This window comes from Rhinoraja longicauda, chromosome 29 (assembly GCF_053455715.1).
Source record: "Rhinoraja longicauda isolate Sanriku21f chromosome 29, sRhiLon1.1, whole genome shotgun sequence".
NCBI classification, from domain to species: Eukaryota; Metazoa; Chordata; class Chondrichthyes; order Rajiformes; family Arhynchobatidae; genus Rhinoraja; species Rhinoraja longicauda.
In genome coordinates this window covers 25,494,781-25,522,297 of record NC_135981.1, presented here as the reverse complement: position 1 = coordinate 25,522,297, position 27,517 = coordinate 25,494,781, and positions in this window count along the sequence as shown.

The window sequence follows — 27,517 nt, the reverse complement described above, 5'->3', positions numbered from 1 at the left end:
AAAGCATTTTTTACCAAAGACTGTACTGAAGAAAGTATCATCTCTTCCCTGCTCTCTCCCAATGATGGTCTTCATCTGATAAATGTGTGGGACTATGTCACCACCTGTAACTTACTTTTTTATAACAATATTCCTTCTAAGAAGTAGTCGACTTGATTTTTTAAATATGAATATTCTACTGAAAAAAAGCATGCCATTTTCATTTTCTTCAGATGTTCAGAAGATAAAAAGCTGGTAGAGCTGCTGCCTCACAGTGCCAGAGACCTGGGGTTGAACCTGTCCTCGGTTGTCTTTTCACGTTCTCCCTGTAACCGCATGGGCTTCCTTCAGGTGCTCCAGTTTCCTCCCGCATCCCAAAGACATGTGGGTTTGTAGGTTAATTGGCCTCTGTAAATTGCCCCTAGTGTGTAGGGAGTGGATGAGAAAGTGGGACAACATAGAACTAGTGTAGAAACAATGAACTGTAGATACTGGTTCATACACAAAAGGGACACAAAGTACTGGAGTAACTCTGCGGCCCAGGCAGCATCTCTGGCGAACCTGGAGAGGTGACGTTTCAGGTCCTAAATGTCACCTATCCATGTTTTCCAGAAATACTGTCTGACCTGCTGAGTTACTCCAGCACTTTGTGGGCCTTTTGTGTTGTGCATCTGTGGAATTCTCTGCCTCAGAAGGCAGAGGAGGCCAATTCTCTGAATGCATTCAAGAGAGAGCTAGATAGAGCTCTTAAGGATAGCGGAGTCAGGGGTTATGGGGAGAAGGCAGGAACGGGGTACTGATTGAGAATGATCAGCCATGATCACATTGAATGGCGGTGCTGGCTCGAAGGGCTGAATGGCCTCCTCCTGCACCTATTGTTTATTGTCTATTGTCTTAACCAGCATCTGCAGTTCCTTGTTTCTACATGCTATTTTAGACCATTCTTTCACACTTCCCTTTCATTCAACTATTTTGACAGTCTGTCAACAAAAAGACCTGATCAACACATATATTCCATGGTCTTTAGTTTATCCAATTTCACCTTTGTGATTCTTGCAGTTGAAAGAGTGAAGGAAGGGCTGCAGAACTCGTGTGGTGTTAGTGACCCCATATCAGTATAGATTTTAAAGGGTTTCTAGCACAATGTGTTAGGGGCAGGAAAAGGAAACAGTAGATGGAGTTGGCGGAATTGATATTAATGGTACCTGTGGGATTCAAGATAATCAATGTAAATTACCTTGTGATAATTGAGAATGAGAGAGTATGAGTACAGGATGGGATTTGTGCAAAGAAGGAACTGCAGATGCTGGTTTAAACCGAAGATAGACACAAAAAGCTGGAGTAACTCAGCGGGACAGGCAGCATCTCTGGAGAGAAGGAATGGGTGAGGTTTCGGGTCGAGACCCTTCTTCAGATTTACCTGCTTCCATGGCGAGTTGAGTTTGGTCAAGGCTCTCGACCCAAAACATCACCCATTCCCTCTCTCCTAGATGCTGCCTGATCTGCTGAGTTACTCCAGCATTTTGTGAAACCTCTGAGTTTGGTCACATATCATTATACAACATCCTCATGGCCATTCAGTCTCAGAAGTATTCCATTCTCTAAGAGGGGGGCTTTGAGAGTGTGTAAACGCGTTACATGTGTCATATTGAAACTGTCAGCCAAGGTACAACTCCCCTTGCAATCCGCTGGCCCATTATTTCCCCTTTGATACTATGTCACAGCAAAAAGCACCCCTTGGGAATGAAAGCAGGATTCGAGGGAGGTGGATTTTTTATTACTTTTGCCTTCCTGATACTTACACCTAAAGCTGAATGTGTAAGTTGAATCTGAGGGCAGCACAGTATCGCAGCGGTAGAGTTGCTGCCTCACAGTACCAGTGACCCGGGTTCAATCCTGACTATGGGTGCTGTCTGGATGAAGTTTGTATATTCTCCCTGTGACCACGTGGGTTTTTCCGGGTGCTTCAGTTTCCTCACACATTCCAAAGACGTACAAGTTTGTCGCTTAATTGGCTTTGGTAAAATTGTAAGTTGTCTCTTGTGTGTAGGATATGCTGCAGTCTGTGATAATCCCTGGTCCCTATAAAAATCTGGCCCTAGTATGTAGCCAATGCATGTGAAAGTGAGATAATAGGATTATTGTGAATGGGTGTTTGAATGGGCATCAGTGGGCTGAAGGCCTGTTTCTATGATGCATCTTTAAATCCTAAACTAATGTTCAATATGGGTTTCAGTATGTGTACTTAGGTCCAGCAATCGAGAAGCTGAAATCTACAGGTGAGGTAAGAGTGACTGTCCTGGACACCAAGGCAGCATGTGACTAGTTATTGCATCAATATGGATCTACCCTGCGGGCAGACGAGATTAGTCTAACTCAACATCATGTTCGGCACGGACATTATGGGCCGAAGGGCCAGGTCCTGTGTTCAATGTAAAGTGAACTCAGTTTAGTTTACTTTAGTTCAGAGATACAGTGCAGAAACAGGCCCTTCGGCCCACCGAGTTTGTGCCGATCCATGATCCCCGTACACTAGAGCTATCCTACACACAAGGGACAATTTACAATTTTACCAAAGCAAATTAACCTACAAACCTGTACATGTTTGGAGTGTGGGAGGAAACTGGAGCACCCAGAGAAAGCCCCTGCACGTCACGGGGAGAACGTGCAAACTCCATGCAGAGAGCACCCGTGATCAGGATGGAAAGCGGGTCTCTGGCGCTGTAGGCAGCCACTCCATTGCTGCGCTACCATGCCACCTGGTAAAGCTAAAGTGAATGGGCATCAATGGCTGGAGTCATAGGTTGTACGAAGGAAGGTGGCTGAGGTTGTTCGTCATTCATCCCAGCCCCTGGACATCGTTAATGGAGTGGCGGCGCCTAACGTCTGCGGCTCGCTAGCAGTCTGTTCGTCTTTTTTCCTTTTTTTTGGTTGTGTGTCGGTGTTGGGATGGTTTTTGTATTTTTTTTTGGTTGTGTATGTGTGGGGGGTGGTGGTGTGGGTGGAGGGGGGGGGGGGTGGGGGAGGTGGGGGAAACTTTTCTCTTCCTCACGGTGCGGGGTGCGGCTCGGCTGCGGGGCCTAACATCGCCCGGTGCGGCTCGGCCGCTGGACTTTACATCGCCCGGTGCGGCTTGGCTGCTGGACTTAACAGTGCCCGGTGCGGCTTGGCCACGGGACTTTACATCGCCCGGTGCGGCTTGGCCGCTGGACTTAACAGTGCCCGGTGCGGCTCGGCCGCTGGACTTAACAGTGCCAGGTGCGGCTCGGCCGCGGGACTTAACAGTGCCCGGTGCGGTTCGGCCGCGGGACTTTTCATCGCCCGGTGCGGCTTGGCCGCGGGACTTTAGATCGCTGGTGCGGCTCGGCCGCTGGACTTAACAGTGCCCGGTGCAGCTCGGCTGCGGGGCCTAACATCGCCCGGTGCGGCTCGGCCGCGGGACTTTACATCGCCCGGTGCAGCTCGGCCGCGGGACTTTTCATCGCTGGTGCGGCTCGGCCGCGGGACTTAACATCGCCCGGTGCGGCTCGGCCACGGGACTTAGCTGCGCAAGGCTTGGCCGCGGGGCCTTTCATCGCCCGGCTTGGCCGCGAGACGTTTCAGCGCCCGGTGCGATTCGGCCGCGGGGACTTCCATCCCCTTGCGGGGACTGTGCGGGTCGGTCGGGGACGAGCTGTCTGTCCGTGGGCGTGGGGAAGAGAGTGGAAGTTTTGTTGCCTCCATCACAGTGAGGGGGTGTTTGGAGTCACTGTGATGGACGTTTGTGTTGGGGTCATGTGTCTTGTGTTCTTTTTTTGTATGACTGCTATGTAGTTTCGTTCGGTACCTCGGTACCGAATGACAAATAAAGCTCTGTTATACTGTTATACTGTTATGTTGTCAGACCAACCCTCTCCCGCTTCGTCATCAAGGACCTTCCATCCATCATGCAGTCAGAAGTGGCGATGCTTGATCCTGAACACCCAACCTCCAATTCCATTTGCAAATCTCCAGCAAATGAAGCATGCCCTGGCTGCACGGAGAAAGATGTCGACACGATAGGAGGCATGTTACACTTTTACCATAGCCAGGCACAACCTCAAACAAAACAGTCTAATCACCATCCCTTAACATCATTGGAATTACCATTGTTATCATTATCCAGCAAATAATCATTGACCCGAAACTCAAATGGGCAACCACATGAACAACATGGCAATGGGAGCAGTATCTTACAACAAGTGGCTCATCTGCTGTCTCAATGCCTTTCCACCATCTGGAAAACACATGTGAGGAATGTGTTAGAAGATTTTCCACTCACTTGGATGAATGTAGCAGCAATTATCAGCCCATTGATTAGTATCCAATAAAAAACTTTGAATGTTCATTTCGTCCACCAACATCATGCAGTGGCTACAGGGTGCACCATTTGTAAACCATGCTACGGTTACATGATTGGACTACTCTGACAGCACTGGGCAACACAGAGTAGCGGTAGAGTGGCTGCCTTACATCGCCAGAGACCCAGGTTCGATCCTGACTATGGGTGCTGTCTGTATGAAGCTTGTCCGTTCTCCCTGAGACCACATTGCTTTTCTCTGGGTGCTCCAGTTTCTTCCCACACTCCAAAGCCGTGCAGGTTCATTGGTTAATTGGCTTTGTTAAAATTGTAAATTGTCCCAGTGGATGGCATCATCGCTGGTCGGCAGGGACTCGATCGCTGGTCGGTGGACAGAAGGGCCTGTTTCTGCGCTGTATCTCCAAAGTGTAATGTTTAAAGCACCTCCTGAGCCTGCAGAGGACAAGAGGAGCTGGTGCTTGGGAATTCCACACCACCCTCCACCCCAACCCCTTCCCTTCCAAGTCACACACCATCCTAACTTGCAACTAAACCACTGGCTCTTCACCATCACTTGATCTGAATCCTGGAACTCCCTATGTAAAGGCACCGTGAGAGTGCCTCCTTTAGAAGATCAGCAGTGGTTTAAAGGGCTGACCCATTACCAACCTGTCAAGGATAATTGGGGCTGAGTCAAGTGTTTAATTCTCATTAGGTCATAAGTGACAGGAGCAGAATTAGGCCATTCGGCCCATCAAGTCTACTCCACCATTCTATCGTGGCTGATCTATTTCCCCCTCCTAACCCTGGGGATACTCAGATCCAAAAGATAAATAAAAAAGTTTAACTGAGCTTAGCTCAGTTGATCACAAGTGCTGTTTAGATTTCATAGAACATAGAACAGTGAGGCACAGGAACAGGCCCTTCGGCCCACAATGTCTGTGCCGAACATGATGCCAAGACCAACTCTTATCTGCCTGCACATAATCCATGTCCCTCCATTCCCTGCATATCATGTGCCTATCCAAACGTTTTTAAACACCACTATCATAACTTCCAAGGCACTCACCATCCTCTGTGTAAAAACCTTGCCCCACACATCTCCTTTCAGCTTTGGCCTTCTTACCTTAAAGCTATGCTTTCTAGTGTTTGATTTTTCCATCCTGGGTAAAAGGTTCTGACTGTCTACCCTATCTATGCCTCTGATAATTTTATATACTTCTATCAGGTCTCCCTGCAACCTCGTGGGTTCCAGAGAAAACAATCCGTCTGTCCGACCTCTCTCCGTCGCTAAAACCCTGTAATCCAGGCATCATTCTGGTAAGGGCCCCTGCACCCTTTCCAGATATTCCACATCCTTCGTGCAATGGGGTGACCAGAACTGCATACAATGCTCCAAATGCGGTCTAAAGTTCTAAAAGCTTCAATACTAACATGGAGCTGGCAACCTAATTAGTTAACATGAAGCTTAAGACCTGTTATCAGGCAACTGAACCATCCTACCAACAACTAGAGAGCAGTCCTGAGCAACCATCTACCTCATTGGAAGCCTTTGGACTATCTTTGATAATCTTTATGGACTTTATCTTGCGCTAAATGTTATTCACATTATTCCCTTTATCATGCATTTATACACTGTGGAATGGCTCGATTCAAATCATGTATTGTCTTTCCGTTGACTGGTTAACACGCAACAAAAAGCTTTTCCCTGTACCTCGGTACGCGTGACAATAAATTAAACTCAACGAGAATGCTGACCAAAGAAGACAATCTTTGATGATTAACTGTAAAAACCGTCTGACCTGAAACAGCACCTATACCTTTTCTTCAGAGATGCTGCCTGACGCGCTGAGTTACTCCAGCACTTTGTGTCCTTATACCTTGCCTAAATTGGCCTAGATGTCATTTTGAGCATAATAATGCATTTAGGAGGCATTTGGACAGGTTAATGGACAGGAAATATTTGGAGAAACATTGGCTAGGTCTAGGCAAGTGGGACTGCCTCAGTTAGGGAACTTGGTCGGCATCCACAAGTCGAGCTGAAGGACCTGTTTTGATAGAGCTGCAGAGCTCTGTATCTCCATTACTTGATAACTCTAGACCATGAGACTATAGCCTAGTGTCTATACTGACTATATAATACAGTGCCCATCTTTGATAATTAACTTTTTTGTTCTGTTCATTACGAGTGTTTACTGCTCTGTAAATAATTTTAATCTGGAGACAATAGCCTGATGTACAAATGTTTGTTGAATAGTTCAGTATGCAGGAAATATTCTGTGACATCAAACATCTTCTACATCTGTTTTCATTTGTCCAACCGAAAGAGATTCTTTCAAATAAGCCATGCATTCTCCACGCTTCAGCTGAGTAACTTGGCCTTCTGATGACGCACAGTGAGTGCGAATGCTAATAGTTTGAAATGCTCAATGCAAATGGTGCAAGCTTTTAGTCAGACCAGGGCAAAATGCTCTGGAAAGCACTAAGTGAATTCAAGTTAATCTGGCCTGTGGTTGTTACTTTTTTAAAATGCTGTGCAATGCACTGCTCCCAATTAAAGAAACCAGTGCTGCTAATCATTAAAACTCTGTGAACGTTGTTTTTACTGTTAGGATCTTGCTGGGTTTTGATTAAAGAAAGGTTTCATGAACTCAACGGCTCTCATTCCACGAATATACTCCCACTTTTAGCAGATACGGTGCATTAACAACATTTCTCTTACTGATGAGGAGACAAAGTAGCTCAGCGGATCAGGCAGCATCTCCGGAGAACAGGGACCCTTCCTCAGACTAGTAGAAGTAGTAGGGGAGAAAGTCTGGCAAGTGATAGGTGGACACAGGCGAGGGGGATTTGACTGGCAGCAGATGGGTGGACAAAGGCTTGGGATGAAACTGAGACAAAAAAGTGCAAATGGGGAGAGAATAGGAGTGAAATGTGAAACCAGAAGGAGGGATATTGGTGGAGGGCGACAGAGGGAAAGGGGAGTTCCATAGTGGTGGAAAGGTCCTTATCTTTCACCCCACCAGCCTCCATATCCAACATATCATTTTCTGATAATTCACCACCTTCAATGTGATCCCACCGACAGTCACATCTTCCCATCCCCCTCCCTTTCCGCTTTCCATAGAGCCCAGTCACTCCCTGGATCACCGATCCCTTCCCATCCAAGCTGCCCCCTCCCCGGGTACTTTCCCCTGCAACTGCAAGAGAAGTAGCACCTGCTCCTAAACCTCCTTCCTCACATCCATCCTAGGACCCCTGCATCCCTTCCAGATGAGACAGGCGTTCACATGCACCGCCTCTAACCGCATCCACAGCATCCGCTGTCCCCCATGTGGCCTCCTGTACATCAGCAAGACCAACCATAGACTTGGCGACCGTTTCACCAAACACTTGTGTTCACTCCACCAAGCTGGCGGAGTTGCTGCCTCACAGCACCAGAGATCCAGGTTCAATTCTGACCTTGGGTGCTATCTGTATGGAGTTTGCACATCCTCCCTCTGACCGCATGGGATTCCTCCGGGCGCTCCAGTTTCCTCCCACATTTCAAAGACGTGCAGGTTTGTAGGTTAATTGGCTTCTGTAAATTTTCTAGCATGTAGGATAGAACTAGTGTATAGATGATTGTTGGTCAGCGTGGACTTAGTGGGCCAAAGGACCTGTTTCAACACTGTATCTCTAAACTAAACCAAACTAAACTTAGGCCGTCTCCCCCGACTCTCAGTCTGAAGGGTCTTGACCCGAAACATCACCTATTCCAATTCTCCAGAGATGCTGCCTGATCCGCTGAGTGACTCCAGCATTTTGTGTCTAAACTAAGGCCTGCTGAATCTCCTGGTTGTTGACCATTTTAACTCCCCTTCCCATTCACACCTGGGCCTCCTCCTGAGGTAGACTGAGACCACACGCAAACTGGAGGACAGAACCTTCATTCTGCTTGAGTAGCTCATAACCCAAGGGTATGAACATTTTATTCGCCAATATTTAGTTAATACCCCCACCTTTGCTCACACATTTATCCCACTACCCTGCTCCCCCCTTTCCCTTTCCCCCATCTCCTTCCACCAATATTTACATTGGTCTTTACATTTACGGTCTTTACATTTAACTCATCTTCCCTCCTTATCTTACACCCTTTTGGCTCCTTTTCATCTCTCACCTTTGTCTACACATCTGCCAATCGAAACCCACCCCTCACCTGTATCCACCCATCACTTGCAAGGCTTTGTCCCATCCCCTTTTCCAGCTTTCACCACCACACCGCCCGCCACTATTGAGTCTGAGTAAGGATCGTGATGTGAAACACTGCCTTCCCATGTCCATCAGAGATACTGCCTGACCTGCTGAGTTACTCCAGCACTTTGTGGTTTAAAAAAAAATCTTGATGTATGTTATCCTTACGATACCCTGAATCACGAGAGAATTATTGTGAACGGATGATCGGTGGTCAGCATGGACTCAGTAGGCCGAAGGGCCCGTTTCCCAATCTAAAACCTGCATGACTCTTTGCCAATGAAAGCAACAATTAGCTTGCCACTGGTCTGGTCACCCACGTTCAGTCCTGACCTCGGGTGCTGTGTGTGTGGAGTTTGCACGCCATTCTTGTAACCGCATGGGTTCCCCTCAGTTTCCTGCCACATTACAGAGACATGCAAGTTGATAGGTTACTTGATTGCTCCAAATTGCCCCTGGTGTACGGGTGAGTGATGGAATCTGGAAGGAGTTGATGGAAACGTGGGGAGAATAAAACAGGATGAGTGTAGGATGACCTCAATGGGTGCTTGTTGGTTGGTGTGGGTGGACTGGAGGGATAGTTTCCGCGCTGCCTGATTCTATGACCTCTGTGGGTAATGAAACCACTAAAGCATCAGTTAGCTAATGAAGAGTAAAGTTCCTGCCTTGATTTTCTTCCAGCTATCTATTTTAATCCTGTCTTCAAACCACTGGCAGAGAAGCAGGATCCAGCCGGAATTCCATCTTTGATTCAGATGCAGCAGCCTTCACTTCTGCCAAAAAAGGCTCGTGCCAATATCACTGGTCCACCTGTATCGTTTGTGTGGAGAGACAAGAGACGGCTAATGTGGGAATCTTGGCAAAATACAAAGTGCTAGAGGAACTCAGTGGCCAGGCAGCATCTGTGGAAGGAAAAGGACGGGCGATGTTTTGGGTCGGAACCCTTTTGAAGCAATTAGTTTTTTGCATCATTTGTAATATATGTTAATAGCAAGACATGGGCACCATTTGGTGTGAAGCCATATCAGCGAGGCCAAGCACAGACTAGGCAATGGTTTTGCTCAACCCCTACGCCCAGACCGCCTTGGCCCATGTGATCTCCCAGTTGCCAAACACTAACTCCCCTTCCCACTCCCACTCCCACACTGACACTGCTGTCTGGGGCTTCCTCCACTGTCCACGTGCTAATTGGAGGAACAGCACCTCATATTTTTCTTGGGCTGCTTACAACCTGTTGGTATGAACATTGATTTCTCTAACAGCAAGTAACCCTTGCATTCCCTCTCTCCCCCATCCCCCACCCTCGTCATCCCACTAGTTCCATTGTTTGCATCCACGACAGTATCCCTTTGTTATCACCTCTTCCCCAAAAATGAGCCATTATGGGCTCCATCCTTCCCTGGTCATATAATGCCGGTCCTGATTTGTTCTAGCCTTTTCCTACCTCCAGTCCCCCCACCCTCCCACTTTCAGTCTGAAGAAGAGTTCCGACCCGAAACATCACCCATCCTTTTTCTCCAGAGATGCTGTCTGACCCGTTGAATTACTCCAGCACTTTGTGCCTATCTTTTGTAATGAAGGCAAATCTTGGCAGCTAAAAGGAGCATAACTTGGTTAATTTGTTTCTGAAAATGTTTACTGGGAGAGAAAATATAAGGAAAGATTCCTATCTTCGAATCGTGTGGTAAGATCTCTAATTTCCATTGAACTCCAGGAACGGGTAGATGTATTCCTTGTTTGGTATCTTCTCCTAAATGTGATACTTCTGACAATGCAAAGATGCACCATGTGTTCATTGAGTCCAAGTTCAACCACACTACTCAGGACTTTTGAAAATACTTTAGGTGCAAGGACATACATGTCATGCATTAGCTGAAAACCGAGGTCTAATTTGTAAATGGAGCGTGCTCTATCCTGCACCACTCAGTCCACCAGTATTGTATTTAGATTGATCAATTGTTCAAGAGTCAAGAGCGTTTATTTGGTGGTCACGGTGGCGCAGCGGTAGAGTTGCTGCCTTACAGTGAATGCAGTTTCGGAGACCCGGGTTCGATCCTGAATACGGGTGCTGTCCGTACGGAGTTTGTACGCTCTCCCCGTGACCTGCGTGGGTTTTCTCCGAGATCTTCGGTTTCCTCCCACACTCCAAAGACGTACAGGTTTGTAGGTTAAATGGCTGGGCAAATGTAAAAATCGTCCCTAGTGGGTGTAGGATAGTGTTAATGTGCGGGGATCGCTGGTCGGCGCGGATGTGGTGGGCCGAAGGGCCTGTTTCCACGCTGTATCTCCAAACTAAACTAATTGTCATAAGTACCAAAAAAGGAATAATGAACTCTTACTTGTGGCAACATAACGGTCTGTGAAGACAGTAGTCGTGGAGAACACAATGAAGAAAAAAGTTCAAGAAAATAAAAACAAACAATATTAGTGCCAAACATAGGCTCAAAGTGCCGAATGCAAACGAGACAGTTCATAGTTTAGTTGGTGTTTGTAGTGTTCAAGGGTCTTGTGGATGTTGCTGTTGCTGAACCTGGAGGTTATGGTTTTCAGACTCCCATACCTTCTTCCCGATAGCAGGAGTGAAATTGGAGCATGCCAGCTGCCTTTTTGAGGCAGCGCTTCCTATAGATCCATTTGATGGTGGGGAAGTCAGGACCCGTGATGCTAGTTTCTGGGCATTTGAGTTGCCAAACCAGATTGTCATGCAACCTGCTCTCTATCCTGCAGCTGAATAAGTTCAAGGGAATATTTTTTTTCAAGAGAGAGATAGATTTAGCTCTTAGGGCTAACAGAATCAAGGGATATGGGGAAAAGCAGGAACGGGGTACTGATTGAGAATGATCAGCCATGATCATCTTGAATGGTGGTGCTGGCTCCAAAAACCGAATGGCCTACTCCTGCACTTATTTTCAGTGTTTCTATGTTTGTATTTGTCGATATATCTCATGAAACAGAGGCATGGTTCGGTTTTCTTTACGATTGCATCAATGTGTGGGGGGGCAGGACTGATCTTCAGAGGTATGCCCTCCCAGGAACTTGAAGTCGTTAACGGTCTCCACTGTGGATGAAGACAGGACTGTGGATCTTCTTTATTCTTTCACAAAATGCTGGAGTAACTCAGCAGGTCAGGCAGCATCTCAGGAGAGAAGGAATGGGTGACGTTTCGGGTCGAGACCCTTCTTCAGACTGATGTCAGGGGGGCGGGACAAAGGAAGGGTCTAGGTGGAGACAGGAAGGTAGAGGGAGATCTGGGAAGGGGAGGGGAAGGGAGGGACAGAGGAACTATCTAAAGTTGGAGAATTCGATGTTCATACCACTGGGCTGCAAGCTGCCCAGGCCAAATATGAGGTGCTGTTCCTCCAATTTCCGGTGGGCTTCACTATGGCACTGGAGGAGGCCCATGACAGAAAGGTCAGACTGGGAATGGGAGGGGGAGTTGAAGTGCTCGGCCACCGGACCGAGCGCAGGTGTTGAGCGAAGCGATCGCCGAGCCTGTGTTTGGTTTCGCCGATGTAAATAAGTTGACATCTGGAGCAGCGGATGCAATAGATGGAGGAGGTTGCAGGGAAACCTTTGTCTCACCTGGAAAGACTGTTTGGGTCCTTGGATGGAGTTCAGGGGGGAGGTAAAGGGACAGGTGTTGCATCTCGTGCGGTTGCAGGGGAAAGTGCCCGGGGATGGGGGGGTTTGGGTAGGAAGGAACGAGTGGACCAGGAAGTTACGGAGGGAATGGTCTCTGCGGAACTCAGAGAGGGGAGGGGATGGGAAGATATGGCCAGTGTTGGGATCCCGTTGTAGGTGACAGAAATGTTGGCGGATGATTTGTTGGATCCGCTGGCTGGTGGGGTGGAAGGTGAGAATGAGGGGGATTGTGTCCTTGTTACGAGTGGGGGGAGGGGGAGCAAGAGCTTAGCTGTGGGATGTAGAAGAGACCCTAGTGAGAGCCTCATCTATAATGGAAGAGGGGAAGCCCCGTTTCCTGAAGAACGAGGACATCTCTGAAGTCCTAGTGTGAAACACCTCATCCCGGGCGCAGATGCGGCGTAGACGGAGGAATTGGGAGTAGGGGATAGACTTTTTGCAGGAGTCCGGGTGGGAAGAAGTGTAGTCCAGATAGCTGTGCGAGTCAGTGGGTTTATAGTAGATGTCAGTCACTAGTCTGTCTCCTGTGATGGAGATGGTGAGGTCCAGAAACGGGAGGGAGATGTCGGAGATAGTCCAGGTATATTTAAGGGCAGGATGGAAATTGGAAGTGAAGTGTATGAAGTCAATGAGTTCTGCATGGGTACAAGAGGTAGCACCAATGCAGTCGTCGATGTAGCGGAGGTAGAGTTTGGGGATGGGGCCGGTGTACGCCCGGAACAAGGATTGTTCGACGTACCCGACAAAGAGGCAGGCGTAGCTAGGGCCCATAGCTACGCCTCTGGTTTGGAGGAAGTGGGAGGAGTCAAAGGAGAAGTTGTTAAGGGTAAGAACCAGCTCTGCTAGGCGGAGGAGAGTGTTGGTAGATGGGGATTGGCTGGTTCTACGGTCGAGGAAGAAACGGACGGCTTCGAGACCATCCTTGTGGGGGATGGAAGTGTAGAGTGACTGGACAATTTTTTATTCTTTCTGTACTTCCAGCGATTCCTTTTCATTACAAATGCATTGTACACGTATTATAGATGAGAATATTATAGAGTAAATCCCAGAGGGAAATCATTAAACAAATAAGGTGACCTTGTTGTCGGAAACATTGTACTGCAATTGTACTCCATTCAAAGGAGAGTTAGATAGAGGTCTGAGGGCAAGCGGAAACAAGGGATTTGGGGAGAAGGCAGGAACAGGGCACATTTTGTGGACAATCAGCCATGATCACATTGAATGGCAGTGCTGGCTCGAAGGGCCGAATGGCCTATTCCTGCACCTACTGTCTATGTACCTATGTATCTATGCAAATAGTTACTGCAACAACATTAATAAGAAATGCAAGCCTGAAGGAATAAAAGCATTTAAAACAAATTAGAAATGAGATCCTGCATTTAATGTAAAATTACTTCAGAGAAAGCACCATTAAACTGGATATACCAATGGAAGTGCAGTGTAACAAAGTTTGAGGATAGAATAATATATTCTGTCAACATATCAATCATTTCTCTGCTGCGATGTTGTCCCCTGACGTAATGGCGCAGTGCTGGGAAGTGTAGGTGCAAACTGAAGCTCACAAATGCTTATTTATTTCTTTTTTTTCTCTGTTGCTCTATGGCCAAAAGTTTGAAATGTGGTTTCTGTAACGCCAAGGGCAAAATGAGGTTCTTTGTCGGAGATTAGAGCCACAATTGCACAATTGGAAGAAAATAAGCATCTTGAAAATGGCCCTTTCCCCAGGGATCGCTGCCATTGGAATCCTCCTGCCCGCTTCCCGGTCTACGGGGTGGTGCAGGAGACGAGCCTTGGACCACTCCAGGAGGTTTCATAGGAACATAGAACCAGATAAAATAGGTGCAGGAGGAGTAGGCCATTCGGCCCTTCAAGCCAGCTGATCATCATGGCTGATCATCCAGAATCAGTGCCCTGTTCCTGCTTTCTTCCCATGTCCCTTGAATCCGTTAGCCCTAGGAGCTATATCTCTCTCGAGTACACGGCTTCACGGTTCCGCGGCGGGTGAGCCAGTCCTGAGGTCGAGGTTTGGCCAAGGCTCGGCAGGAGGTTTGGCCAAGGCTCGGCAGGAGCTTCTGCCCTCCCGCGTGGCTAGCCAAGAGTGAAGGCTGCTGAATCCGAATCACAGCGGAATTCAGGCTCGATCCTGCTTCTCTGCTAATAGTTTGAAGACAGGATTAAAATAGATAGCTGGAAGAAAATCAAGGCAGGAAATTTACTCTTCATTAGCTAACTGATGCTTTAGTAGTTTCATTACCCACAGAGGTCATAGAATCAGGCAGTGCGGAAACTATCCCTCCAGTCCACCCACGCCAACCAACAAGCATCCGTTGAGGTCATCCTACACTCATCCTGTTTTATTCTCCCCACGTTTCCATCAACTCCTTCCAGATTCTATCACTCACCCATACACCAGGGGCAATTTGGAGCAATCAAGTAACCTATCAACTTGCATGTCTCTGTAATGTGGCAGGAAACTGGAGGATCTGGGGGGAACCCATGTGGTCACAAGGAGAACGTGCAAACTCCACGCGGGCAGCACCCGAGGGTCGGGACTGAACTTGGGTGACCAAAGCAGTGATGAGTCAATTGCTGCTTTCATTGACAAAGAAAGCTAGCAAAAGCATGCAAGTGTGAACACCGTGTGCCTACATAGTAGTGGCCACCAATCAAATTGGCAGTTCATAAGTTGTAGGAGCAGAATTAGGCCATTCGGCCCATCAAGTCTACTCTGCCATTCAGTCATGGCTGATCTAGCTTTTCCTCTCAATCACATTCTCCTGCCTTCTCCTCATACCCCCTGGCACCCGTACTAATCACGAATCTATCAATCTCCACATTAAAAATATCCATTGACTTGGCCTCCACAGCTGTCTGTGGCAATGAATTCCACAGTTTCACCCCACTCTGACTGAAGAAATTGGTGGTGTAGGTGATCTTATCTGCTAAAGAACCAATAAAGGAAACAAACGTTTGATAGCTTCTGCAGCAGCTTCTGTCTCGCTCCACTCCCATCACCCAACCCCTTGGGTTTCAGAAATTGCAAATGATTTTTAAACTCTGCAAAACCTTGAGCTGTAAATTAGAGTTGTAAAAATGTTCATATTCAATGGAGACTGACATCATTTTAAAGTTAATTTGTTGTCTTCCTATTGATAGATTTAAGTGAGATTATTATAAAGAGGACAGTTTTGTCCCATCACCACCTCTTGATGTCATTTGCTCATATATCAGACATTCTGAGCAAGAAAATAAAATATAACCTGTTAACATAAATCACCCGGTAGAAACTGCATCACAAACTGCATCACTGGTAATAACTCAGCCGGTCAGGCAGCATCTCTGGACATAGGTGATGCTTTGGGTCAGGACCCCTCTTTAGACTAGACTTCTGTATGAAGAAGGGTCCTGACCTGAAACATTCCTATCCATTTTCTCCAGCTGCCTGTGCTGCTGAGTTACTCCAGCAATTTGAGTGTACCTTTGGTATAAACCAGCATATGCAGTTCCTTTTTATTGCATCGCTGGTAAGTCTTTTTTCATCAGATTTAGTTCAAATAAAGAGAGCTTTGAATTTGGTTATCTTCATTTTAATTTGTGAACCTATCTTGGTAATTAATGTTGATATTTGCAGAACTGAGGTCAGTTACTATTGTTTCTGGAGACTGCCATGGTTTATGAGAATCTTATATCGTTCAAAATACCAGGCTCTAATATATAGTATAACAAATCGAAGGTATTTATTCACAAAATGCTGGAGTAACTCAGCAGGTCAGGCAGCATCTCGGGAGAGAAGGAATGGGCGACGTTTCGGGTCGGGTCTGAAGAAGGGTCTCGACCCAAAACGTCGCCAATTCCTTCTCTCCCAAGATGCTGCCTGCCCTGCTGAGTTACTCCAGCATTTTGTGAATAAGGCTCTAAGGGTTGAATAAAGGTTGTACTTGTTATCATTCACTGGCTAACTTCGCACAGTGAGATTTTACTTGTCATTTGTTTGAGGAACCAGAATGTGTTGCTCTGGTGTTATGTTGGGGGAAGATTACATACTTCTGAGCTCTTTGGTACAAGTTACAAGTCATTGGACTGCAAATAATGTCAATCCCAATTTTGTTTTATTTAAATAGAGAAAAGGCAAGGCATTTGCAAAGAGAATTGCAATAACGTTTCCATTTTCCAAAGTCCTAACTTTTTAAAAGATTTACAAAATACCATATTTCTCAGATATATGATTGAAAAATAAATCTACTGCTCAAATTTTGGTGGACACATGGAACTGCAGATAGTGGTTTACGAAAAAGACATCCCTGGATGCACACCCATTTCTTCCATTTTCCTGCTCCCTTTCCCCCGTCCCCTTCTTCCCACATCCCTTCCTCTGACCTCACCTTTCAAATCCTCTTCTCTCCTTTCCTCTTCTTATTGAAACTTACCGCAACTTTTTGAAACTACCCTCATTGAAACTTACCGCATAGTGATAGGCTTGGATAGCGTGGATATGGAGAGGATGTTTCCACTAGTGGCAGAGTCTAGGACTTGAGGTCATAGCCTCAGAATTAAAGGATATTCCTTTAGGAAGGAGATGAGGAGGAATTTTCTTTAGTCAGAGGGTGGTGAATCTGTAGAATTATTTGCCACAGAAGGCTGTAGAGGCCGTCAATGGATATTTTTAAGGCAGAAATAGATAGATTCTTGATTAGTACGGGTGTCAAAGGTGATGGGGAGAAGGCAGGAGAATGGGGATAGGAGGGAGAGATAGATCAGCCATGATTGAATGGCGGAGCAAACTTGATGGGCCGAATGGCCTAATTCTGGTCCTATCACTTCTGAACGTATGAACTTATCTCACAGCCTTTTGTCTTTTTAACTCTGGCCTTTGTTCAACCATCTCCCAATCAAACCCCTCTCAACTGTATCCACCTATCACATGCCAGGCTTTGCCCCACCCCACCTCTCTTCCAGCTTTCTCCAGGGGTTATTCCAGCACTTTGTGTCTTTTCCTGTTCAAAGTTCGGTGCTATTTTTGTGTGTCAACTTCTCTTGTTTTTTGCTTCATGTAACATGTGAACATGCCTGAAACGCAGATGCTGAACGTAATTGGCAACCAGAAATAAAATGCTGGATATATTTCAAGTGTCAGGCAGACTCTGTAGAAAGAAAAACAGCATTAACTTTTCAAGTTGATTACCTGTTCATCAAGAGTAGGCAAAGCCTGAAATCACGCACATTTTAAGTTGCAGAGTAGTAGCGAGCGGTGGAGAAAACAATGTCTATGGTAGGGTGAAAACCAAGAGAGATTGAAAGGCACGAAAGTCATGTTGCCAACTGATGGGGCAGCTGCAAGTTAACAAACCTTCCCACTCTTTAGGGCGGCACTGTGGCGCAGCTGTGCAGTTGCTGCCTTACAGCACCAGAGATCCAGGTTCGATCCTGACTATGGATGCTGTCTGTACAGAGTTTGTACCTTCCTGCCCGTGGCCTGCTTGGGCTTTCTCCGGGATCTCCTGTTTCCTCCCACACTCCAAAGATGTACAGGTTTGTAGGGTTAAATGGCGCAGTATGATTGTAAATTGTCCATGGTGTGTAGGATAGTGTTAGTGTGCAGCGATCGCTGGTCGACGCGAACTCGGTGGGCCGAAGGGCCTGTTTCCACGCTGTATCTCTAAACTAAAACTAAACTAAACTAAAATCAGATCTCACAGTTGCAGCATTAGTTTCTCTTCTCTGTCCTCTGTCCTCTGTCCTCTCTCATCTCCTTCTATTTCTATCTTCAGCAGCCAGACTGGCTGTGGTTGAACTACCTTCACCACCCGCTCTCTGCAGGCACCATTAACTTATGTCTCATTCAGTTTTGTTTGGTCTTAACTCAGTCATGGACGTTCTTTTTCTTCACTTTCCTCTCCATCGTTTGGAATGATTTGCTGGCTGGCGAGTAAAATGTATCCTGGAAGCCGACATCTCAGATCAAAGGACTTTAACCTGGGAGAAGATAATATATGCAACCAAGATACCAATATATTCATTTTTTACAAAGTAATTAGGACTGGCAATTGCTCAGCTTGTTGATGCAGTATGTAGTTGAACATTATTTGTGGAGAATTCATATGAAGACTGGTTCACATTTCATTCTGAGGTCCTCAAGGTTTGTTAGTACAGAGGACATTTGAGGACAAAAAAATTAGTTTAGCAGCTTGGTGCAGTACTGAGAGAGAGATGCACCATCAGAAGTGCAGACTTTCATGTGAATCATTAAACCAATCCTATATATAAGATTCCATGGACTTCTTTGAAGAGCTGGAGTGTTTGCCAATGTATAGTGACCCATATTTATTCCTTTAGTTTAGTTTCGTTTAGCGATACAGTACGGACGCAGGCCCTTCGGCCCACCGAGTCCGTGCCAACCAGCGATTCCTGCACCCTAACACTACCCTGCACACACTAGGGACAATTTACAAATTTACCTCGCCAAATAAGCTACAAACCTGTACGTCTTTGGAGTGTGGGAGAAAACCGGAGATCCCGGAGAAAACCCACGCAGGTCAAGGGGAGAACACACAAACTCCTTACATACAGCACCCGTAGTCAGGATGGAACCCAGGTCTCTGGCGCTGTAAGGCAACAACTCTATCGCTGTGCCACCGTGCCATCCCAATAATATTCAGATAAGTTCATCCAATTATTATCATGATTCTGGAACTTGACCTGGATACATGCCAGCTGATGAGTGAACCACCTTCCAGAAATGACCACTTCAAATGAATGTAGTTGCCTGTAAATGGTCTGCTAAGAGGATAGGCGTTTGCTATGTACAATAATACATAAGGGCTGGAGAATTATCCTTGACTATGACTTATAAATGTGGAAATAAAATGTTGAGGTTAATTGTCGTCAGAACAAAAGAGCATAAATTAAAATTTGGACAGTCCTGTATTTCAGCATGTAAAACACTAATTTATTCTTCCTAAATTATGCATAATGAATGTGAAGACTTATTCAACTCCAATAAATCCCAGGGAAACAAAGCATCAAGCTGATAAATGCTCAGATGACAGGATGATTTAGCAATTCTTAGCTGCGTTGCCACCGGTTACTCTAATTTAGACCCACGGATCTGAAATCAAACAGCACATTCCTAGTATGAATGCTCAGTGCCTGGAAAATGGTGGTTTAGAGCTGTTTATTTCAGCAGTGTGCAATTCAACATGAGTTTACAAGGATGAGGGAGGACCTCATTGAAACTTACCGAATAGTGAAAGACCTGGATAGAGTGGACGTGGAGTGAATGTTTCCACTAGTGGGAGAGTCTAGGACCAGAGGACACAGCCTCGGGATAAAAGGAAGCACCTTTAGAAAGAAGATGAGGAGGAATTTCTTTAGTCGGAGGGTGATGAATCTGTGGAATTCATTGCCACAGACGGCTGTGGCAGCCAAATTATTGGGTATTTTTAAAGCAGAGTTTGACAGGTTCTTGATCAGTATGGGTGTCAGTTATGGAGAGAAGGCAGGAGAATGGGGTTGAGAAGGATAGATAGATCAGCCATGATTGAATGGCGGAGTAAACTTGATGGGTCGAATGGCCTAATTTTGCTCCTATGACTTACTATGAACTTACTTATAAACATTGGATGATGGTTGTCCAATGCAAGAATAAAGTTGGTTGGGCACTTCACAGTGTTAGTTACATTTAGTGGATCTGGATGTTTTTAGCATCGTTGTTTCCCTGTTGCTGGACATATTAGTCTATGTTTGCCCTGGAGTATCTATCTTTGGTCACTCATAGGACAACCAATGTTTTTACAATGCAGTGCCCTACTGGGGTGCATCAATATTAAGCCCCAAACTTATTTTTCATCAACTGGTCTGTCCCCCCGACCCCACCAACCACTATTAGTGGTTAATGATTCACTCTTATCTTACCCCAAGTGCCCCAGTACCCAACCTAACAACCTTCTAGTCGGTGATCTCCTCTGATCTCCTCGAAACCCCAAGACCTTGCACTGTATCCCTGCCCCCTCAACACCAGGACTCTTGGCAGCACAGTGGCTCAGCTGGTTGTCCTGCTGCCTTACAGCATCAGATGTTTGATCCTGACCTCAGGTGCTGTCTGTGTGGAGTTTTGCACATTCTCCCTGTGAGCGCATGGGTTTTCTCGGGGTGCTTCAGCTTCCACCCACATCCCATGGACCTGCAGGTTTGTCGGTTAATTGGCCTCTGTAAAATTGCCCCTAGTGTGTAGGGAGTGGATGCATAAGTGGGATTACATAGGACTAGTGTAAATGAGTGATTGATGGTCGGCATGGACATGGTGGGCTGAGCGGCCTGTTTCCAGGCTGTATCCATAAAATAAGCTAAACTAAACTAAACTAAACTAAACTATACTAAACTAAACTAAACTAAACTAAAGTAAACTAAACTCTTGGCGGATGCATACCCACCATCACGGTCTCCCACCTGCTCCACTACTCCAGCTACTCTCCTGATCATTCATCAAACTGAACCAACCTCCCTAGGTTGCTCCAATCTCAATTATTGACCACTCCACAAGACTCTGATTGAATCAATGACTACAGGCTCATCCCCCCCACCACCCCCCCTCCCTCCCCCACATCAATAATCCCCTCACGTGGCCCTGGTCCTGGATAACACATTTCCGTCCAGGATAAGATGCAAGGGCCTGTGCAGTGGTGATGTTTACAGAGGTGGGCCCATGACCAAAGAGGCCGCTGGTGCCTCACGCAATGACAACAAGGCATGTCTGAAACAGTGTTCTGCAATGCCTTGCCCATCAACTGTAAACATTTGGGAAAATTGCTGAGCCATCGTTAAAATCAGGATGCAAGGTCATGTTAACGGCCAAGCAAACTTCAAATAACCAGATTATTTTTCAAAATCCTAAAAGCTTTTGAATTCCACTGATGTTTGTTGGTAATAACAGAAGTCATTCATCATGCTCCACTGTGCTCCAGGGGCAACGCAATCTCATTAGAAGAAGGTTTTTTGTTTGGAAATGCAAAGGACAGCAGTTCAGTGTTCAACAAAGTATGTCTAACATTTTGTGTTCCAGCTGACCTACAGGCGGCACGGTGGCGCAGCGACGGAGTTGTTGCCTTACAGCGAATGCAGCGCCGGAGACTCGGGTTCGATCCTGACTAAGGGCGCCGTCTGTACGGAGTTTGTACGTTCTCCCCGTGACCTGCGTGGGTTTTCTCCGAGATCTTCGGTTTCCTCCCACACTCCAAAGACGTACAGGTATGTAGGTTAATTGGCTAGGCAAATGTAAAAATTGTCCCTAGTGGGTGTGGGGGATAGTGTTAATGTGCGGGGATCGCTGGGCAGCGCGGACCTGGTGGGCCGAAGGGCCTGTTTCGACGCTGTATCTCTAAATCTAAAAACCGACAGGAATTAAATAGGAAGAAGGGTCTCGAAGAAGGGTCTTGACCCGAAACGTCACCAATTCCTTCTCTCCTAGATGCTGCCTGACCTGCTGAGTTACTCCGGCATTTTGTGACACAGGAATTAAATGAACAGAGAAGGCCAGTGAAGAGGGGTCCATAGTTAAGATCAAATAACAATGACGAAATGTGGTGACATGATAAGTCACATTATGTAGAATTCATCCCACATTTGCCTGATATAATTAGAGATTTTATTCAAAGTGGAAATTTGTAGATTTTATGGCCATGGGAAAGTGGAATAGAGAGAAAGAATTGCAGTAAAAGGTCAGCCCTGATTCGCCTGAATGGTGGAGCAGGTTTGATGGACTGAATGGTCTATTTATTGTCCTATTTCTTATGTTCTCAGGTCCTAATTCATGAGGGATGGACATGGCCATTGCTTATTCCTCGTCGTTACTTTTTCTCAATATAAACTCAGTCTGAATTCAACTGGAGTCTGAAAAAGTGGCCCAGTCCGAAACATCGCTTATTCATTGTCCTCCAGGTGTGCTGCCTGACCTAGGCTCAAAATACTGGAGTAACTCAGTGGGCAAATTTATAACACGATTACAAAGAGGACAGTTTTGTTCCATCACCACCTAATGATGTAATTTGCTCATTTATCAGATGTTCAGAGCATGAAACTAAAATATAACCTGTTAACATAAATCACCAGGTAGAAACTGCATCAGCAACTGCATCACTGGTGATAACTCAACCGGTCAGGCAGCATCTCTGGAGAAAATGGGCATGTGATGCTTCAGGTCGGGAGCATTCTTTAGACTAGACTTCAGTCTGAAGAGGATCCTGGCCTAAAACATCACTATCAATGTTCTCCAGAGATGCTGCTTTACTGAATTGCTGAGATGCTACCTTGCTGAGTTACTCCAGCATTTTGTGTCTATCTTTGATATAAACCAGCATCTGCATTTCCTTGTTATTATATATCTATCTGACCTGTTGAGTTACTCCAGCAGTTGTGTATTAGATAAGATTGCAGCTTCTGCAGTACCTTATGTTTAAATGTTACTGCTCCACTGCAAAAATTCCTCAATATACACCTCCTTTGTTCTTCTCAGTCTGAAGAAGGGTCCCGGCTTGAAATGTTGCCTGTCCAAGTCCTCCAGAGGGGCTGCCTGACCGACCGAGTTTCTCCAGCACTTTGTGCCCAATGCATAAATTTAGCCAATCTGGACATTCCTCGCTTCTCAAATGTTGAGAAATTTCCTCATACTTGGTGATCACTCATCTCAATAACACACAGCTTCTGCTTGGCAAGGACAATCATCTGTGGTCGGAAGGGAAGCAGAAATTATCAGTAACTTCCTACAGTTTACACAGCACAAGTGTGGAGTGGAACAGTTTATCTACACTACTCTTTCTGCATCACACTTGCTGAGCTTTTCTACACTTTCATGTTTCATTTCAAACTTCCAGACTCTTTTGGACTTTCTTTAAAGAAGGAGCAATCCCAGTTAGGCCCATGACTTTTCTTTTCAAAGTCCAAGCATGTTGCTGTCAGAGCAGATTGGGCGTAAGTGGCCTCTAGAAGGTGATAGAGAGCCTTCTTAAACCTCCGTCATCCATGAAGTAGACTTCAGAGTCCTACAGGTTTGTAGGCTAATTGGCTTGGTAGAATTCTAAATTGTCCCTATTGTGTAGGATAGGGTGAGTGTGTGGGGATTGGTGGTCGGCACGGACTCGGTGGCCGAAGGGCCTGTTTCCTGTATCTCTAAACTAAACCAAAAGTAAAGGTCCACTACTTTACTCTTAGATGGGGAGTTCAGAAATCTTGAACGATAAAGGAGCAATGATGTACTTGGAGTGGGATATTAGCTTTATTAGTTTAGAGATACAGTGTGGAAACATGCCCTTTGGCCCACCGAGTCTGCATTGACCAACGATCCCCATACACTAACACTATCCTACATAATAGGGACAATTTTTACTGAAGCTAGTTAACCTACAAACCTGTAACTCTTTGGAGTGTGGGAGGAAACCGAAGCACCCGGAGAAAACCCACGAAGTCACGGGGAGAACGTACAAACTCCGTACAGACTGTGCCCGTAGTCAGGATCGAACCCGGGTCTCTAGTGCTGTAAGGCAGAGGCTTAGCTTGCCCTAAGGATATGCATTTAAGGATAGAAGTGGTGGTGGGGGTGTAGTAGATGGAAGTTGGAAATGATGGTATTCGTGTGCAAGGCCAAATATTGTGTAAAGTGAATTGTTCTGTTGTGATAACAGCCTGTATTATCAGTTGCTTGTTAGTGTCAGTTGTCTGTCACCATGCACGTAGAACAACTAAAGCAAGTGGGAATTGAATAATCCTGGATGCCTGTACACTACAAGCAAGTGTCAAGAATCAGGAGCCAAGAGTGTTTAATTGTCGTATGTGCTGACAATGGAACAATGGAATTCTAACGTGTTGCATCATAACAGGCGACACGGTGGCACAGCGGTAGAGTTATTGCCCTACAGCGCCAGAGACCCGGGTTCGGTCCTGATTACGGGTGCTGTCTGTATGGAGTTTGTAAGTTCCCACTGTGTCTGGATAGGTTTTCTCTGGGTGCTCCGGTTTCCTCCCACACTCCCAAGTTGTACAGGCTTGTACGTTAATTGCATTCTGTAAAATGTAATTTGTCCCTAGTGTGTAGGATAGTGCACACTATGGGGTGATCACTGGTTGGCATGGACCCGGTGGGCCGAAGGGCCTGTTTCTGCGCTGTATTTCTAAAGTATCTCTAAAGTATAACAGGCCTGTAATCACGATACACATTGGTAACATATAATAAACAAAATAAATGAATCACCCCAATACAAGTACAAAAATACACAAAGTCCTTTGTGCAACCAAGAGCGTCTGCTGCTCAGGGTTTTTTTAGTGCTTGTAGTGTTCAAGTAATTGTTAGGAAAAAGCTGTTCTTGAACCAGGAGCTCACGGTCGTCATACACTTTCTTCCCATTGGTAAAAATGAAACGAGAGTGTGGCAATTTCTTCCAGAAAATTGGGGTGGAAGAAGGAATCTATTTAGCTAACATCAAATTGTGGAAAGCATCAGAAAATGAGTGAGGAAATTGGTTGTGCGTTCTTATATTTTGTTTCCTTGTGTAGTTGTTATGTGCTGCCATACAACATATTTTAATGACGTGGGAATCAAGAAAACTGCAGCTGCTGAATGGAAAGCAGAAAATACTGGAAACACTCAGCGAATCGGGCAACATCAAGGGACAGGACTGTGGGGACATTTGCTTCAAATTGGCTTGTGTGCACCATCAAATCCCTTTCTTTATTCACCAGGTAATCTCTTTCTGTGATAAGTGGGGTGAATCAAAATTTCGTTTAATTTAGAGATACAGTGAAGAAACTGGCCCTTCAGACCACCGAGTCCGCGCCGACCAGCAATCCCCGCACACTAACAATTTCCTACACACACTAGGGACAATTTATAATGATACCTTTAGAAACCTGTACATCTTTAGAGTGTGGGAGGAAATCAGAGCACCCGGAGAAAACCCACGCAGGTCACAGGGAGAACGTACAGAAACTGTACAGTTAGGATTGAACCCGGGTCTCTGGTGTTGTAAGACAATAGACAATAGACAATAGACAATAGGTGCAGGAGTAGGCCATTCAGCCCTTCGAGCCAGCACCGCCATTCAATGCGATCATGGCTGATCACTCTCAATCAGTACCCCGTTCCTGCCTTCTCCCCATACCCCCTCACTCCGCTATCCTTAAGAGCTCTATCCAGCTCTCTCTTGAAAGCATCCAACGTACTGGCCTCCACTGCCTTCTGAGGCAGAGAATTCCACACCTTCACCACCCTCTGACTGAAAAAGTTCTTCCTCATCTCCGTTCTAAATGGCCTACCCCTTATTCTTAAACTGTGGCCCCTTGTTCTGGACTCCCCCAACATTGGGAACATGTTATCTGCCTCTAATGTGTCCAATCCCCTAATTATCTTATATGTTTCAATAAGATCCCCCCTCATCCTTCTAAATTCCAGTGTATACAAGCCCAATCGCTCCAGCCTTTCAACATACGACAGTCCCGCCATTCCGGGAATTAACCTAGTGAACCTACGTTGCACGCCCTCCATAGCAAGAATATCCTTCCTCAAATTTGGAGACCAAAACTGCACACAGTACTCCAGGTGCGGTCTCACCAGGGCCCGGTACAACTGTAGAAGGACCTCTTTGCTCCTATAACTCAACTCCTCTTGTTACGAAGGCCAACATTCCATTGGCTTTCTTCACTGCCTGCTGTACCTGCATGCTTCCTTTCATTGACTGATGCACTAGGACACCCAGATCTCGTTGAACTCCCCCTCCTCCTAACTTGACACCATTCAGATAATAATCTGCCTTTCTATTCTTACTTCCAAAGTGAATAACCTCACACTTATCTACATTAAACTGCATCTGCCATGTATCCGCCCACTCACACAACCTGTCCAAGTCACCCTGCAGCCTTATTGCATCTTCCTCACAATTCACACTACCCCCCAACTTAGTATCATCTGCAAATTTGCTAATGGTACTTTTAATCCCTTCGTCTAAGTCATTAATGTATATCGTAAATAGCTGGGGTCCCAGCACCGAACCTTGCGGTACCCCACTGGTCACTGCCTGCCATTCCGAAAGGGACCCATTTATCCCCACTCTTTGCTTTCTGTCTGTCAACCAATTTTCTATCCATGTCAGTACCCTACCCCCAATACCATGTGCCCTAATTTTGCCCACTAATCTCCTATGTGGGACCTTGTCGAAGGCTTTCTGAAAGTCGAGGTACACCACATCCACTGACTCTCCCTTGTCAATTTTCCTAGTTACATCCTCAAAAAATTCCAGTAGATTTGTCAAGCATGATTTCCCCTTCGTAAATCCATGCTGACTCGGAATGATCTCGTTACTGCTATCCATAACTCTATTGTTGTGCCACCTTTAGAAAGCCTATTTTAGATATCTGGTTTAGTGAAATTAAGTCCTTAAGTGTCAGGGATGTTTGCCTGGTAGAGGACCCTGATATTGCTTCACTTAGCCTTCCAGTAAATCATAGGATCATAGAGTCTACAACACGATTATTCACAAAATGCTGGAGTAACTCAGCAGGTCAGGCAGCATCTCGGGAGAAAAGGAATGGGTGATGTTTCGGGTCGAGACCCTTCTTCAGACCGATGTCAGGGGGGCGGGACAAAGGAAGGATATAGGTGGAGACAGGAAGGTAGAGGGAGATCTGGGAAGGAGGAGGGGAAGAGAGGGACAGAGGAACTATCTAAAGTTGGAGAAGTCGATGTTCATACCACTGGGCTGCAAGCTGCCCAGGCGAAATATGAGGTGCTGTTCCTCCAATTTCCGGTGGGCCTCACTATGGCACTGGAGGAGGCCCATGACAGAAAGGTCAGACTGGGAGTGGGAGGGGGAGTTGAAGTGCCTACAACACTTGTCGTGTCTACAACACGATCTTTAGTCCAACTCATCCATAATGACCAAGATGCCCCATCGCTTGCCTGCTGGCTTATATCCCTCTAAACCTTTTCTATCCATGTACATGACCACATATATATATATATATTTTACCTGCCATTGCACCCACTTTAACTACTCTCTCTGGCAACCCATTCCATATACCCATCATCCTCTATGTGAAAAAGTTGCCCCTCAGATTCCTATTAGAACTTTCCTCTCTTAGTTTTTAGTTTAGTTTAGTTTAGTTTGACCTTAATCCTTTGCCCTCTCGTTCTTAATTCCCCAACACCTTGAAGACAAACACAAGGATGCTGGATTACAAAATAAAGAGACAAAGTGCTGGGGGAACTCAGCGGGTCAGGCGGCATTGCAGAAAAACACGGGATAGGCTGCATTTTGGTCCGACGCTAAACATCATCTATCCATGTTCCCCAGAGATGCTGCCTGA